General features: G+C 42.4%; 1 protein-coding gene across 5 annotated transcripts in view; it reads left to right on the forward strand.

Moving 5' to 3' along the window:
- Nucleotides 1-1,602: 1,602 nt before the first annotated feature.
- PIP5K1B (phosphatidylinositol-4-phosphate 5-kinase type 1 beta) overlaps nt 1,603-13,298 on the forward strand; it is a 124,550-nt gene continuing 112,854 nt past the window's right edge. For 3 of the 5 annotated variants that reach the window (XM_074931649.1, XM_074931645.1, XM_074931652.1), the window contains exons 1-2: nt 1,682-1,842; nt 4,515-4,731. The gene's annotated coding sequence lies outside the window, so the exon portion shown is untranslated. The other 2 variants (XM_074931646.1, XM_074931647.1) reach the window with 2 other exon arrangements.

Here is a 13,298-nt window from a genome sequence, read left to right on the forward strand (position 1 = left end):
TGCAGTCCACATTAAAGATCTGAAATTCTGAGAAGCCCTGATGGTATTAGATTATTCTCCGTCATCTTCCAAATACTAACATCACCATGAGCTAGTTAATGCTGCAGATTTTGAATACATTAAGAAAGTGTCATCCACTCTAAGGCTTCAGAGCTGAGCCAGATGGCACATCTGACTGTGGTGTATATGAGCCTCTGTACTACTGGTGTTAAAAACAGAAACTGAAGCATCAGGGAGTGAGACCAGAAGATAGTTTGCCAGCGATCTCTCTTGCAGCCCTGACCTAAGGGAAGCCATCGTCATTTAAGTGGTGTGACTATTGCACATTGATCTGAGAAAACATATGATGTAGTCACTCTGCTATCATTTGTTATAAATATGGCAGATAAAAAACTGCATGAAGTAAGGACCTTGAATAAAATGGAACAAAATGGAAGTAGCACATTGAAATTCTATGTGATTTCTTCAACATGCACACACATACAATAGTTTCTTCTGCACTTGGAATTCAATGTGCATGAGTCAGCGTATCTGATATCAGTAATTACAGCTATAAATGCACAGCTATTACGCACCAATCTTGTGTAGCATGGGAGTAGTCCATTCTACCAGGAATAAAAAGGTCCTGAGCAGATGCTAAAGCTTTGTAGCCATTCTTGAGGAGTGAGCAGGCATGGCCACCTGTGCAGCCCCGGGCTGCACAGCAGGGGTACAGCGTCAGCACTCCGCTCCATGAGAGCTTAGGCCCCTGGAGAAGAGACCTTCCCTTGAACGCAGCAGTGTTGCAGGTGAGGTCCTACCCAATGCCTCCTTTTCTTCAGCAGGAAATTTTTGCACATTTGTTCTCCCAGCTTCTTTTCCTTATTCATTCATCTACAACGATTTATAGCCTTCCTCACTGCCCTCCTCCTCAATACCTCCCTGAGGCCTGCAAAACTTAAACATGGAAAGCACGTGACCTTGGCGGAAGTAACAACCTGGGATTTTTGACCTCAGCATGGATGGGGGCCCAGGAGGATGCTGCAGTGACAGTTGCTGTGCGGTCCCACTCAGGGTGTACGTGTCTTCTGCTGCCCAGACCAAAAGCAGTTTTATGTGAGAAGCACTCCTCGGAGCCCACATGTGACGAACGAGTGCAATCCTGGAGAAACCAAACGAGAGGCAAGGAAGCATGCGCACGCCGGACATTGACCCTTTGGTCCAGGCCGAGGGGCTCGGTCCCGAATGGCCGGCTGGCTGTGGAGGCAGAGTCCCTCCTGCCAAAACTGCGTCTACAGGTGCTGTCACGCTTCCGCGCCCCACCTCGGCCTCGCACATCACACAAAGCAGCACGCAGCCCTTCGTGGCCGTGGCTCCCGGGGACCCGGGACCTCCAGCCACCAGTCGCGCACCCGCCGTGGATGCCCGCGGCGCCCCAAACAACTCCTGTGCCCAGAGCGCCCGCAAGCACAGGGCAAGAGCCGGCAAACGCCGAGGGGAGGCGGCCGGGGCCACGGGGGCGACAGCCCGCGGGTGGGGCGGGCTGGAGGCGCTGGGCGCACGCCGGTCGGCCCCCGCCGCCTCGGCCCGCGGGGCGGGCGGGAGGAGCCGGACCGCGGGCGGGGCCTGGGCCGCGGCCCGCCGCGCCGCGCCGCCCCGCCTCACGCTGCCACACACCGGCGCTGGAGGTGAGGGAGCCGCGGCGCAGTCGCCCAGGCGGAGCGGGGACGCCAGCCCGGTCCCGCACTCCGGCCTCGGGGGGTTCGGCGGGGCGCGGGGAGGCCTCCGGGCGGACGAGGGACGCCTCGCAGGAGGCCGTCGCGGGCTGGCCCCGGGCATCCGCCGGGCGCGGCGCGTCCATCCGTACGTGCAGCGCCTCCGTTCTTTCTTGCCTTGTTTTTTCCCCGCTGTGGGGTGGGTGGTCTCGCTGCGGGGCGTGGGGGGCTTCGGCGCGCGCTGTCCGGTTTTTTTCTGGTTTTATTTTTAGGGCTGTTTAGACCTCCCTGTGGAGCAGGTCTGTGGGCGAGGGCGGGCGGTGGGCGCGCCGGGCCGTGCCGAGCGCGGCTAGTCCTTGTGCCCGCTGAGGAGCCCCACCTGCACCCGAGGCCGTGCCGGCTGCAGCCTGAAGGACTGGCGGAAAACGCCTCTCGTTTCTGGGCTTCTTGTACGTGTTTGTTTGGGTTTGGTGGTTTGTTTGGTTTTTGGTGGTGTTTTTTTTTGTTGTTGTGTTTTTGTTTTTTTTTTTTTTTTTGGGGGGGGTGGTGGTGGTGTCGGTGAACTTCAACGGACTTTTAAGTCTCTTGACTGTGGGATTGTAGCTTTTTAAGGAGAAAAAAACCCAAACAAACCCAAAACACTAAAACCCACAAAACCCAACAGCGTCTGAGGGAGTTGTGAGGGGCAGGTTCCTGTGTGCGTTCGACGCTGGCTATTCCAGGATTAAACTCTCTGTGACTGAATGAGTTCACTGAGGTGCGCTGAGCCCATCCCCGTGGAGGTCCGGCTGGGCGCCCCAGGGCCGCTCCGCAACGCCGCTCAGCGAGAAGGGGTGGGCCGAGACCATTCTGACCCAGGTGCTGGTTTTGCTGAAGAGCGTCCGACAGCAGGAAACTCTTCAAATAGTAAACTTTACTCTTAGTACCATAAAGTGGCTTTCCTAAAGGAGCAGTGTTTCCAATACACTGCTTAGGTGATCAGAGGTTGGTTGTTTTGGGGCCTTTTTTCCCTCCTTTTTAATGCTACTTCGTTAAAATGGAGCTTTAAGAAAACTTCGTGCGGATTCTATGTTAGTTCTCACAAAGGAAATGTAAATATACTTGTTTCATGTTGCCTCTGAAAGGATAGTGCTTGAGGTGAAGAAACAGTGGTTTTGTTTCTTCTATTTTGTTAGTTACGTATTTATGTAAATGTTTTGAGCTAACATTTGGATGATGTAAGTTGGAGGAGGGCTCAGATAAAACCACAGAAGCTCTTAAGACGAACGTAAGGAGCATTGACGGTTTGGAAATTTGTGAAGTACATTGCAGCACCCACTGAGTTAATAAAGTTCGTTAAGTGGTCTCTCCAAATTCTTTGATCTTTAAAGCAGAGAATACATAGATGAATTGCTAATGTAGTTGTTAGTCGGAATCTTCCAGAACATAAAAAAAAATTCTTTAATTTGTCACATATCTTCCTCCACCCAGATACTGTCTCCCATCCTTAATGTACTTTTTTTTTGCCTTGTAGCCATTTCAGAATTGATTCATGAAAAACAAAACTGAACACCAGAATTTGTCTTGATTGTTTTTAAAGGTCTGTTTCTGTTAATTAATATATTGAGGGAAAAATAAAACATAATTGTAAAAATGTTTCTCTTAAATTTTTTTATTGTACTGTATTAATCTCTTTCTTGGATTCTTCCCCTCCCCCAGTTAGATAAAACGGGAGTGGAAAACCATATTCTAAGTTTAGGCATCGATCCTTAAACCATTAAAAACAGCCGGAGGTTTCTTTCATTGAGTTCAGCTGGTGCTAGTTTAGGGCTGTTTCTGTTAAGTATTTAGGTCGTCTTGATATCAGGAGAATTGAAACACGTGCCTAAAAATAAGCATAAGCTTAGATGGTTTGTTGTAATAGTGTGTGTTTGTGGAATGGTGTTGATTTTTTTTTTTCCACTTTTGTTTCTTATCTAGACCGTAGGTAGCTAAGGCATTTCCTTTTTGCTTTTGATACCAGCAGAATGGGTTAGAAACTATAAAAAGTACTTTCTCTGTGGCTTTCATAATGTTGGCCATATAGTGTTGAAAAAGTACTTGCTAATTCTTGCAGCTGCATGCGTACAGTGTCTGCTCTGTGTGTTTATGGTCTGTGTAACCAAGGGACATTAAGTGTATTGGCGTTCCCAGCTTCTTTAGGACAGGGGCTGGCAACAGCCTTTCCTTAGGAGCTTGGCAGCTCTTTGTCAGGTGCTCCCTCCCCTTCTCCCCTCAACTCCCCTTTTGTTTTAAGCTGGTGCAGCTTCTGTGCAAGTTTTTCAGCACCCTGCAGGTAACTGTGCTGTGCTAGCAGTTGCTGAAGCCTGCCTAAATGGTTGTCTTACACAATGCTTGCAGAATGTATACTTGTTGGTGTTGTGGTGTGGTTGCTTTGGTTACTGCTGGTAATTACATAGTGCTATCGTTGAAATTTATATGCTGTGGAAGCTAGAAAGCAAAGTTCACTCATCAGGTGAAATAAAATGTGCACTTAGAAGCATATGGATGCATAGTTTGGTATATGTTGTAATGTTCAAAACCCCATGTTGCTTAGAACTGAATAGCAAACTCTGCGCAAGTTAAATGCAATTAAATGATTTTCTAAATGAAGTCTTACTGGCAGTGCTAGGCAAGAATTGGGAAGATGGCCCTTGTGTCTTCCTTGCCATGCAGTGTTAGGTACAGCTTGGACCATTCTTCATCTTTTAGGTGTAATTTGTGTTTGAATCCATTTTGTACTCTACCTGCATGTTGTGCGCCCACACCACTGATATTCTGAATTTTATTTTCCCTAAATAGATCAAGCATCTGACTTGTCATCACAGATTCCTGCTGTGGTTAGGAGGTCATGCACCTTGTCATATTCTTCGTGTTTGTACGGTCCAGAAAGAGCCTTTTCTCCTTCTGTGTGAGGAAAAAACTTCAAGCCCTCCCTTAGTGAGCTGAAAATCCATCTTTTACCTTCCCTCTTCATTCTTCAACTGTGAACTAGGAAGCCATATCAACCTGTTGCAAGGTACAATATCTACCATTTTACTGTTACTTCCTCCTTGCTGTGAAACTAGCTATTTTGTGATCAACAGAGTAGGGTGGAAGTTGTAGGTGTGTTAAGTGCCTTATATATTTTCACCATTGTCCAGATGTGCTTGTGTTTTATATTTTGAAATACAAGATTTTTAAAAATTAAAAGTAATAGTAAGCTAGCATTAGTTTCTCCAGTATGTCAGAGCTGTGATCTGTGTCGTAGTCAAGAAGTTAATTGTAAAATTTTGTCTGGTGCTGTGTCCATGCCTAGCCATAGGATACTTCTGTCTAGTAAAGCAGGTGCTAGATGATGGCCATTTTATTAACTGTGTTAATTTTTATTGCTAGCTCTTTTAGTACTGTGTAACTGCATGTCACCCAGGCACCCCCTGGGTGTTTGGTACCCTTTGGTTTTCTATGTGATCCTTCTTAGAGTAGCATTTAAAATGCTATAGCTAGTGATACACCTTTTAAAATGTCTCTTTGAGGCCAGGAAATGTCCATATTACACACTCTGGAGCTGAGACAGAGACTGAAAGAGTCATCCAGTGCTGTGTAGCCTGCAGGTCATGGTCCAGTGTTAGTAAGATTATTTTTATCCTCTCTTAGTGAAAACCAGTTCACTGTGAATCATAAAACTGGTACAAACAGTACCAAAAATGTAGAATTGTGTTCTGCTTGGTTCATTTTTGTTTCTGTACAAACTTACTAAGTTGGCAATTTTCAGGCATATGAAGATGTAAATTGGAAAGCCTACCTTGGCGTCCTTTGACTAGAGCTGCTGATTTATGGTCAGAATTAGTTTAAGTATAATGAACACAAATACAAAGATGGTTTGATTACACAAATACTTAAAAAAATTGAATACCATTCAGTAGTAGAAATATAGCTGTAATTTACAAATGCAGTTATTAAATCTTGTTCACAACTCCAGAAACCTAGCTATGCCATTTCAGCTGAAGCAAACTGCTACCATTTATAATGAGCAGTGCAGTTGAATAGGGTGTTGCCTTCAGCACCAAAGCTGACTTTAAAATGCTACAACTGTTATGGCAGTTTGCCACTTTTTTGACTGTGGTTGCACAACTGTTGGTGAGGTTTTGCGATAATATCGGATCACTGAACTGATCTGGCTTAAAAATATCTTTGCAAGAACAAAATAAATTGTTGTGGAGGGCAGCTATTTTTCAACTGGAATCTTTAACTGGTGCAAGTTGCTGGTACAACCGTTTGTGGGGTTGTGCTTTGGGGGTGTGTAAACAGCAGTGGAGAGGTGGAAGAGAAGTGGAATTAGTAGAGTGAGACCTGTTAGCTTCTTTTGCTCGTGAGAAAGTGGTATGTGAGATTGCTGTCAGTGTTCCTGTAATCTAGTCAAGAGAGAGAAACTTGTTGGTTGGTTGCAACAGCTGTTGCCCCCACCATGTCCCAAGTCTTCATCATGGTCTAAATCTCACTTTCTGTCCCCGTCAGGGCTTTTTCTGGTGTTGCCACAAGCTACAGCGTAGCAAAGCCTGTGGTCTCGGTCTGTTTTGTACCCAGAACTTGCCATTCCTTTTTATCTGTGAAAGTGATTGGCTTTTTTCTCCTGCTGGCTTTGTTTTCATGAGGAGTTCTTGGCCTGGGTACTAGTGTGAGTCAGTTGAATGTGAGAGAATACATCCATGCAGCTAAATGATAGCTTAATTGTAAGAGGGGTATGTCTGTCACTGTGCACGTCTCAACATAGCTATCCCCAGCAGCAGCAGCTGGGGGAGCAGGGAGGTACCAAGGGTGGCAAGCTGGTGGGAGCCCCAGGTCTGTGCTGGGCATAGTAGCCTGTGCTGACCTCTGTCCTGTTGTAGGTTGCTGCTCTTGCTGACTGGCATGTGTAGAAAGGTTTTCCAGTGCTGGAATGGCTCTTCTATTTACTTACATAAACTTTTATGAAGTTTCATGCCATTAGCCACAAGACCATGAGAGCCATTAAGTGTGTTGTCTTGGATTTGTTACAAACTGGTGTTTTTTCCCCCAATGTCTGGTTGAGTTTTTTCAATTCATGTAGACGATTAACTGCATGAGATAGCATGTCTCAGACTGTGGCTTGCTCATTTCTGTTGATTTTTGAGGCAACAGTATATTCACAGGCTCTGTGTCAAATTTTTTTTTAGCTTACTAAAGGTTTCTGCTGTTCTCTGAGTGATTTGGAGTTTGTAATCTGTTGGTGTACCAACTTCGGGAAATATGCATGTTTGCTTTTTTTCCCCAGCAAACTCAGTTGTTGGTAAACCATTCTAAGCACTCAAGACCCAGAGAAATGGAGAGCAGCCAGGTTGTTATTTGGGCAATGTCAAAATCCATTGCAGACAACTCTGTTGCCTATCTCCAATTAGAAGATTAATTAAAGTGTTTCTTTTGGATCAAGGTAGCAGCCTTCATGATTATGTACCTTCCCTAACCCAAGATATAAAGTTGTAGTCTTATTAAAAACGAGTTTAAAAATTCATGGACTTCCTGTTACGACTCTATATGAAAATCTCACAAGGATGAATGAACGAAATGAAAAGATTCTGGGATTCCCTGGACACTGCTAAAATAACTTTCTGCCTTGAAAGTTCTGCACCTGTTCTTTCCCTTGCCACCTAATTAAAGTCTTAGTTTTAATGTGTCATGAGTCAAGGCTTTTTTGCCTGAGAGTAATGCAATATTTGTATGAGACCATGCCCAGGTTTACAGTTTGACAGGTCGCACTACACAACTTGATGGTGCTTCCTCCTCAGTAACGAGATGGGTGTGTGCAGCGCTTGGCTTGTCTGCCGCTTTTTTTTAACCTCCGGGCGAGAACCAAACCCATCTCAAGTAAGAACGCTGAACTTTATTTTCAATAATGCTATCTGAGTTAAGTTTTTTGGATCATTTCATTATTCAAAGTTACTTCAGCGTCCAGTTTGACATGCTCCAGTAAGGGATGTGTCAGATGTGACCTTTGACTAAAGACCTTTGTCTTTAGTGTGTGCTTCTCTTGTTCTAGTGTTTTACAGATTTAAGAGGGCTTGTGTGCTAGTTTGTTTGAATATACTAATGTTTTTGTATGCATAATTCTAAAAAAACCCTATTGCTAAGGTAATAATCCTGTTCAGACCTTTTTCTTCAGTGTGACTACTGACCATGTTAGGAGAGGTTTATCTGAGGATAGAGGGGTGAAAATTTACTTTCTTTACTGATGGAGAAGTTGCCATGCAAGTGTAGACTTTTTGCTTACGAGTCCAGGTAAAAATATCTGCACTTTTATGTTCTTTATAGTGTAAAGCATGATCAGCAGATCCATACCTGCAGGCGCTGCTTAGGATCTCCCCAGGGGTTTTTTGTGATATGTTTTATGTCAGTCTATTCAGAGAGCAGAGGGGGTGGCCCCGATTTGTGGGGTGTGGAGACTGCCCTTTACCCAGCCCACCCAGGTCCTGGACACCAGGCTGAAGAGAGATAAAGCAGTATTTCTGTGGCTCTGAGCGGTCTTGTGTAAGACCCCCCAGAACTCCGGGTAAGTAGTCTGCAAAGAAAAAGCCACGTGTGACTTACCTTGCATGGAGGAGTGCACCCTTAAGTCAAACTTCAGTACTTAGGTTCTGACAAAACTGGTGTCTGCTTGATTTTGAGTGATGTGGAAGTCAGTATGGATAGTTGTATAAGGTATATGGTAGTGCATGAAGGCAGGCACACGCTTTTGAGGCACTAATACTTTAGTCCTTTATTCCACACTCAACATTGCACATGCTTTAAGGAAAAGAAACTCTCACATTCAGAGTGGTAGTGGAAGGTCCTGGGAGAAAAGAGAGATGTCTCACCAAGTTCAGTCACTTTGTTCAACATGGAAACAAAGGAAGTATTATGAAGAGGGTTTTGGCTAGGAAACAGAAAACCTTTTGATGGGAGTCCACAGCTTCTGGTTTTGTTTTTAATACAAACATGATGATGTAACAAGTCATCTTGTTAAATAGTGATATTTGTATGTTTCATGTTATCAGGTTTGGATTACACTATAAACCTTTTGCCAGCTATTCACAGATCACTATAATAGGATGCTAAAGCATTGCAAATGGAAAGAACATTATACTGTATTTCTGAGTGGTAATTTGTGTGCTAATCTTAATTTGTGTAATCTGAGTGCTAAATTGGAACCTTTATTTTGAGGCTTTGCCAGTCTTTACACTAGAAATAGTTTGAAAGTACTGGAAATGTGGATGAATAAGGAGCATAGTCTTTCATGATCACTTTTTCTCTGGTTGTTAGACTTCTGCTGAAATGTGTGGTCGTGATCCCATACAGAGATGTGGTGCTGCTGAGACTACTTTAATTTTCAGTCATGTCATTATGGTGATTCTTGCCATATGCAGAAGGCAGAGTTAACATTTTCAAAGAGGAAATTTGACATTTGATTTCTAGCCAGAAAAACACATAGAATATTATTGCTTGGTGTGCAAATAATGGAATTCAAGTATGAGATACTAAAAGTACCTACAATCAAAACACATACCTGTGTAATTTTAAGATACCTTTTAAAATTCTGTTGCAACTTGATGGAACAATGAATTTAGGAAAAATTTTAGTGGTACTGATTCTGAGAAGGAAGAGTTTCAGACCCCTTCAATAAAATAATCCATAGTAATTCAGAAGAACTTCTTAAATGGCAATCTGAATGGCAGATTTCTTGCTTAATTTATGTAGGAATACCTGCTAAAATGTTCACTGTTAAATTAACATTTCATTTGTTTGGGTTTGTTTTAAATACAGTTTTTCAGAGCTGGGACTAAAGAATGAGTAATTTATAACTACAGATATTTAGGTTAAGATGGTTCATGCACTGCTTCACATCTGAAATGTATTCTTAAGCATGTTTTATTCAAAATCTTACACTTCAGCGTTTGAAAAAAGCAGTAGGAGGAGCATCCTACCTATTAGCCCTCAAAACTTCAACTAATTCTTGAAGTATTGTAAACTGTCATCTTTGCTCTGTCCCAAGCACTCTGCCTGGAATTACGTAGAACATGGACACTAATTTTGACCTATCTGTGGAGAAGTGTCTTAATTGTCTGCATATGTTAAACAGCAGATTAACAACAGTACTGTAGTGTTATGCAAAATAGCCAAGAAATATACAAGTGCCTAGCTAGAGGGCGTATTTTGTAAGGCTGTCCCATGCCTTTGTTTAGGGTTTACAAGGTTGCTTCTCTTTCTTTAGGTTACTATCATGCTAGAGAATGTACCTGTTTTTGTTGTGTGTTGGTGTTACTTCTGTTACATGCTTTGCATAATGCTTACACTGGAGTCTCAAGTGTTAATGCCGACACAGACCCCACCTAGGACTGTCTAATATTTGACCAGCTGTTTGTAGCAGAGTAGCAAAATCAGAGGTTCTGAGCAGCGAATTTTGACAAGTCTTTTAAATGTTTGAACCTACCCAGCTTCTTTCTGGTTCATGTGCTTTGTCACGCAGGTGACAGGAGCTCTTACAGGGTAGAAAATGCATCTTAAGACTGACATGTCAAGTGGACTGTCAGAGAGCAGTACCCTCTTTACCTTAGTTTCTCCAGAGGAGAAGTTGTGTGAGGATCCATACAGTAGCTGTGTACTGCAAAACTCATTTTTGAACCTGCTCAAGAAATATCACTGTAGTTTAAGTGCATTTGTGATCAGACTGTGACTTTGGTGAGCCCAAAAGCAGCTGTGCTGCTTTATAGGAGTATCCTGCATACCTCATTTTTGGTGCTTGAATTTATTTACCTGTGATGTAAAAATGATAATTTTTTAACAGCTGTTTGACTTTATGTGGAGGTCAGTCATTAACTAGTAAGCAGCTATGAACATTTGCACAATTACTGAGTGCAGTTACCTTTAGCGCTGGCCTTCACTCCTCCAAGTTTGTGCATACACATTGCAGAAAATGTCATTCAGAATTGCCCTTTGCATCTCACGACTTGAATCATAGTTCCAGGTTTGGTATGAAGTGATGATCTGTGGCCACAGACTATTGAAACCTAATCAAGATCCTTTCATGTGGTCCCACTGTTTGTGTTCCTTTAGTTAGTTTGCTACACATGCTTCTCACCCACAGTGTCTCCCTCTGACACATGTAGGAGCTAAAGTGGTGTAATCTGAGTCTGGGTATTCTTTAGGAGAGCAGGGGAAGCTCCTGCTAGGGATAGATCTATGCCCTGATGCGGATTGAAAGGGGGATTCTACTTGGCCACAGTTTTTCCATATTTGCTTGTATTTCTTTTACGTGGGTAAAGACCACTCTGGCCCTTACCAGCAGTATTCCCAGCAGCAGCCTTGCTGGCACCCTAATTCAGCCTTGTGGCACAGTGGTCTGTGCAGAATATGTCCCAGGACATAGCTGGTAGAGGGGTGACATCAATGCAGTGTTGATGCAGATGACTGGTAGTGAGGAGATGTGCATTCGGGGTATGTGTAATGTATTACCATAAAGAACTGATGCAGGTACATAATCTCTGGGCTGCTTTGGGTCTATGTTTAACCTATAAACGAACTGTGAAAATCACCTGTATTAGAAGGACTTGCCTGATCTCTTTGGTCACGATGTGATATTACACAACAAAGTGTAGCTTTGTATGTGTCATTCTTCTTGCATCAGGTTGTGTTTGAGTAATTAAAAGTTCTCTCTGGAAAAAATAAAAATGTTCCTTCATTAGGCTTTTTTTTTAAGGCATTTAGTGAGAATTGTAGTAATAAAAAAAGTGTGTCTGTGTATAAAAAATAAACTAATTGTGGATGAGAAATAAAGTAACTTCATTATTTTCAGTAATAACATATATTGCCAGGTCATAATGTAACTTTGGTGGCACATTTGCCTTTCAAAGGGAGATAATGTAGACTGCTGTTTTGGGGTTTTTTGACTTGCCCTGAGGCAGACTACTAAAACACTGGAGTGGTTTTTTTTCAGAAATATACACCACAGCAATTATGATAAAATCTCTTTAAAACTTTTTCCATGTATGGCATTGTCACATCTCTTACTTGAGCTGCATCTTACCTGTTCATGACTGCATCCCTATGTGAGGCCGACTTTGTGATCAGAGAGGGCTTGGAAGTCAGTGGAAGACAGTAGTGTTCATAGCTCTTCGCAAAACTCAGGCTATTTTAAAAGATGCCCCGCTTGCTTGATTTCACCTTGCTTGGGAGGAGCTCAAGGAAGAGCTTAAATCTGAAATCGTCACATTCAGTTTATTTTAATCTGAAATGTTCTAGTCTATTAATATGTTGTTTTTACAGATAACATAGAACTTTGAGTTGAATTTGTGCAGCTAACAGAGGGAATTTCAGATTGTATTTATCTTCTAACTTATTTGCCCATACAAGCAGTCTATCTTTTTGATGTCCGGTATATGGCTGATTCAGTGTGCAGTATCAGGATAACATCATTATCTACACCAAATGTGAAAGCCCACGAGTACATTGTTTGGAAAGGTTAAACTGGAGGTTAAAATGCTGGTGGCAATTTCAGCTGAAGCTACATGTGTAATAGTCTGTGGTAGGAAGTAATTTATAAGTTGCTTCAGTTTGTTGGGGTTTTTTTTGGTCACAGTATGACATTAGTAGAAGAATTTAGCTTTGCTTTGCAATACCTGCAAATGATGATAAAGTGCACGATACAGTGTGTCTCATAAAAGTTGAGTTAAAAACAAAAGATGCCTTAGGATATTTTTGCTGGCTGCTATTGAGCAATGTCTTGATTTCTACATAAACCTTCAAAGCAGAAGGAATTCAGCTTGAAACTTCAGGTCTAATTACAGGCATGATAAGTTTCTTTCAGGAGTTTAAATTGTTGACATGTAAACATTTTTCTTAGTGTTTGCAACATTAATACTGTGCTAAAGCATCACAAATTATATGAAAGTTGCTAGAAATATGTATATTTTTTATCAAGTAGTCTGAGGGGGTAAGTAATTAGGCATAGTGAAAAATGAGAATTTTTCCATTTGCATTGATCTCTAGGGATCTTAGTGATGAACCTATGACTGGAAATTAGTACCTGCTTGGGTTAAAACTTTGTTGCAGTAACAACCACATTGAATGCTTTGGTGCTTGCTTGCAGTTCATTTAGTGTTGTTTATCTTACGTTTTCATGCAGAATACATTTGAAACAGTTGGGACTATTACTTTTAGAGGCAGCAAAGCTGAGACTGAAAATGTTGGGAGCAAACAATTTTTGACTTAGGTATTTTGGTGATTTCTGCTAATTGAAATAAAGGCAGCTGTTTACTCAGGGAAATGGAGGGTCAGAGTCTTTCTGTGGGATCTCAGAAATATTCGGTATAAATATCAATTCTGTGTATTTGTTGTTTCTATCGGATATTTAGAAAGTGCTTTGCAAACTCTGAGAAATGCTATATAGTATGTATCTACAAAGTGAAGATGGTAGTATGTCAGTAATATACTGGAGGGTGGGATTTGTGGGAGCACCTCCAAACTTGGAAGGGGGAGAAATAAAATTCTTTGTTTTTCTTAACTTCTGTGAGATCTGCTGGGTACTCTGTCTCCACCATTAAAATTAAATGTAAAGTT

Source organism: Athene noctua, chromosome Z (genome assembly GCF_965140245.1).
Source record: "Athene noctua chromosome Z, bAthNoc1.hap1.1, whole genome shotgun sequence".
Classification (NCBI taxonomy): domain Eukaryota; kingdom Metazoa; phylum Chordata; class Aves; order Strigiformes; family Strigidae; genus Athene; species Athene noctua.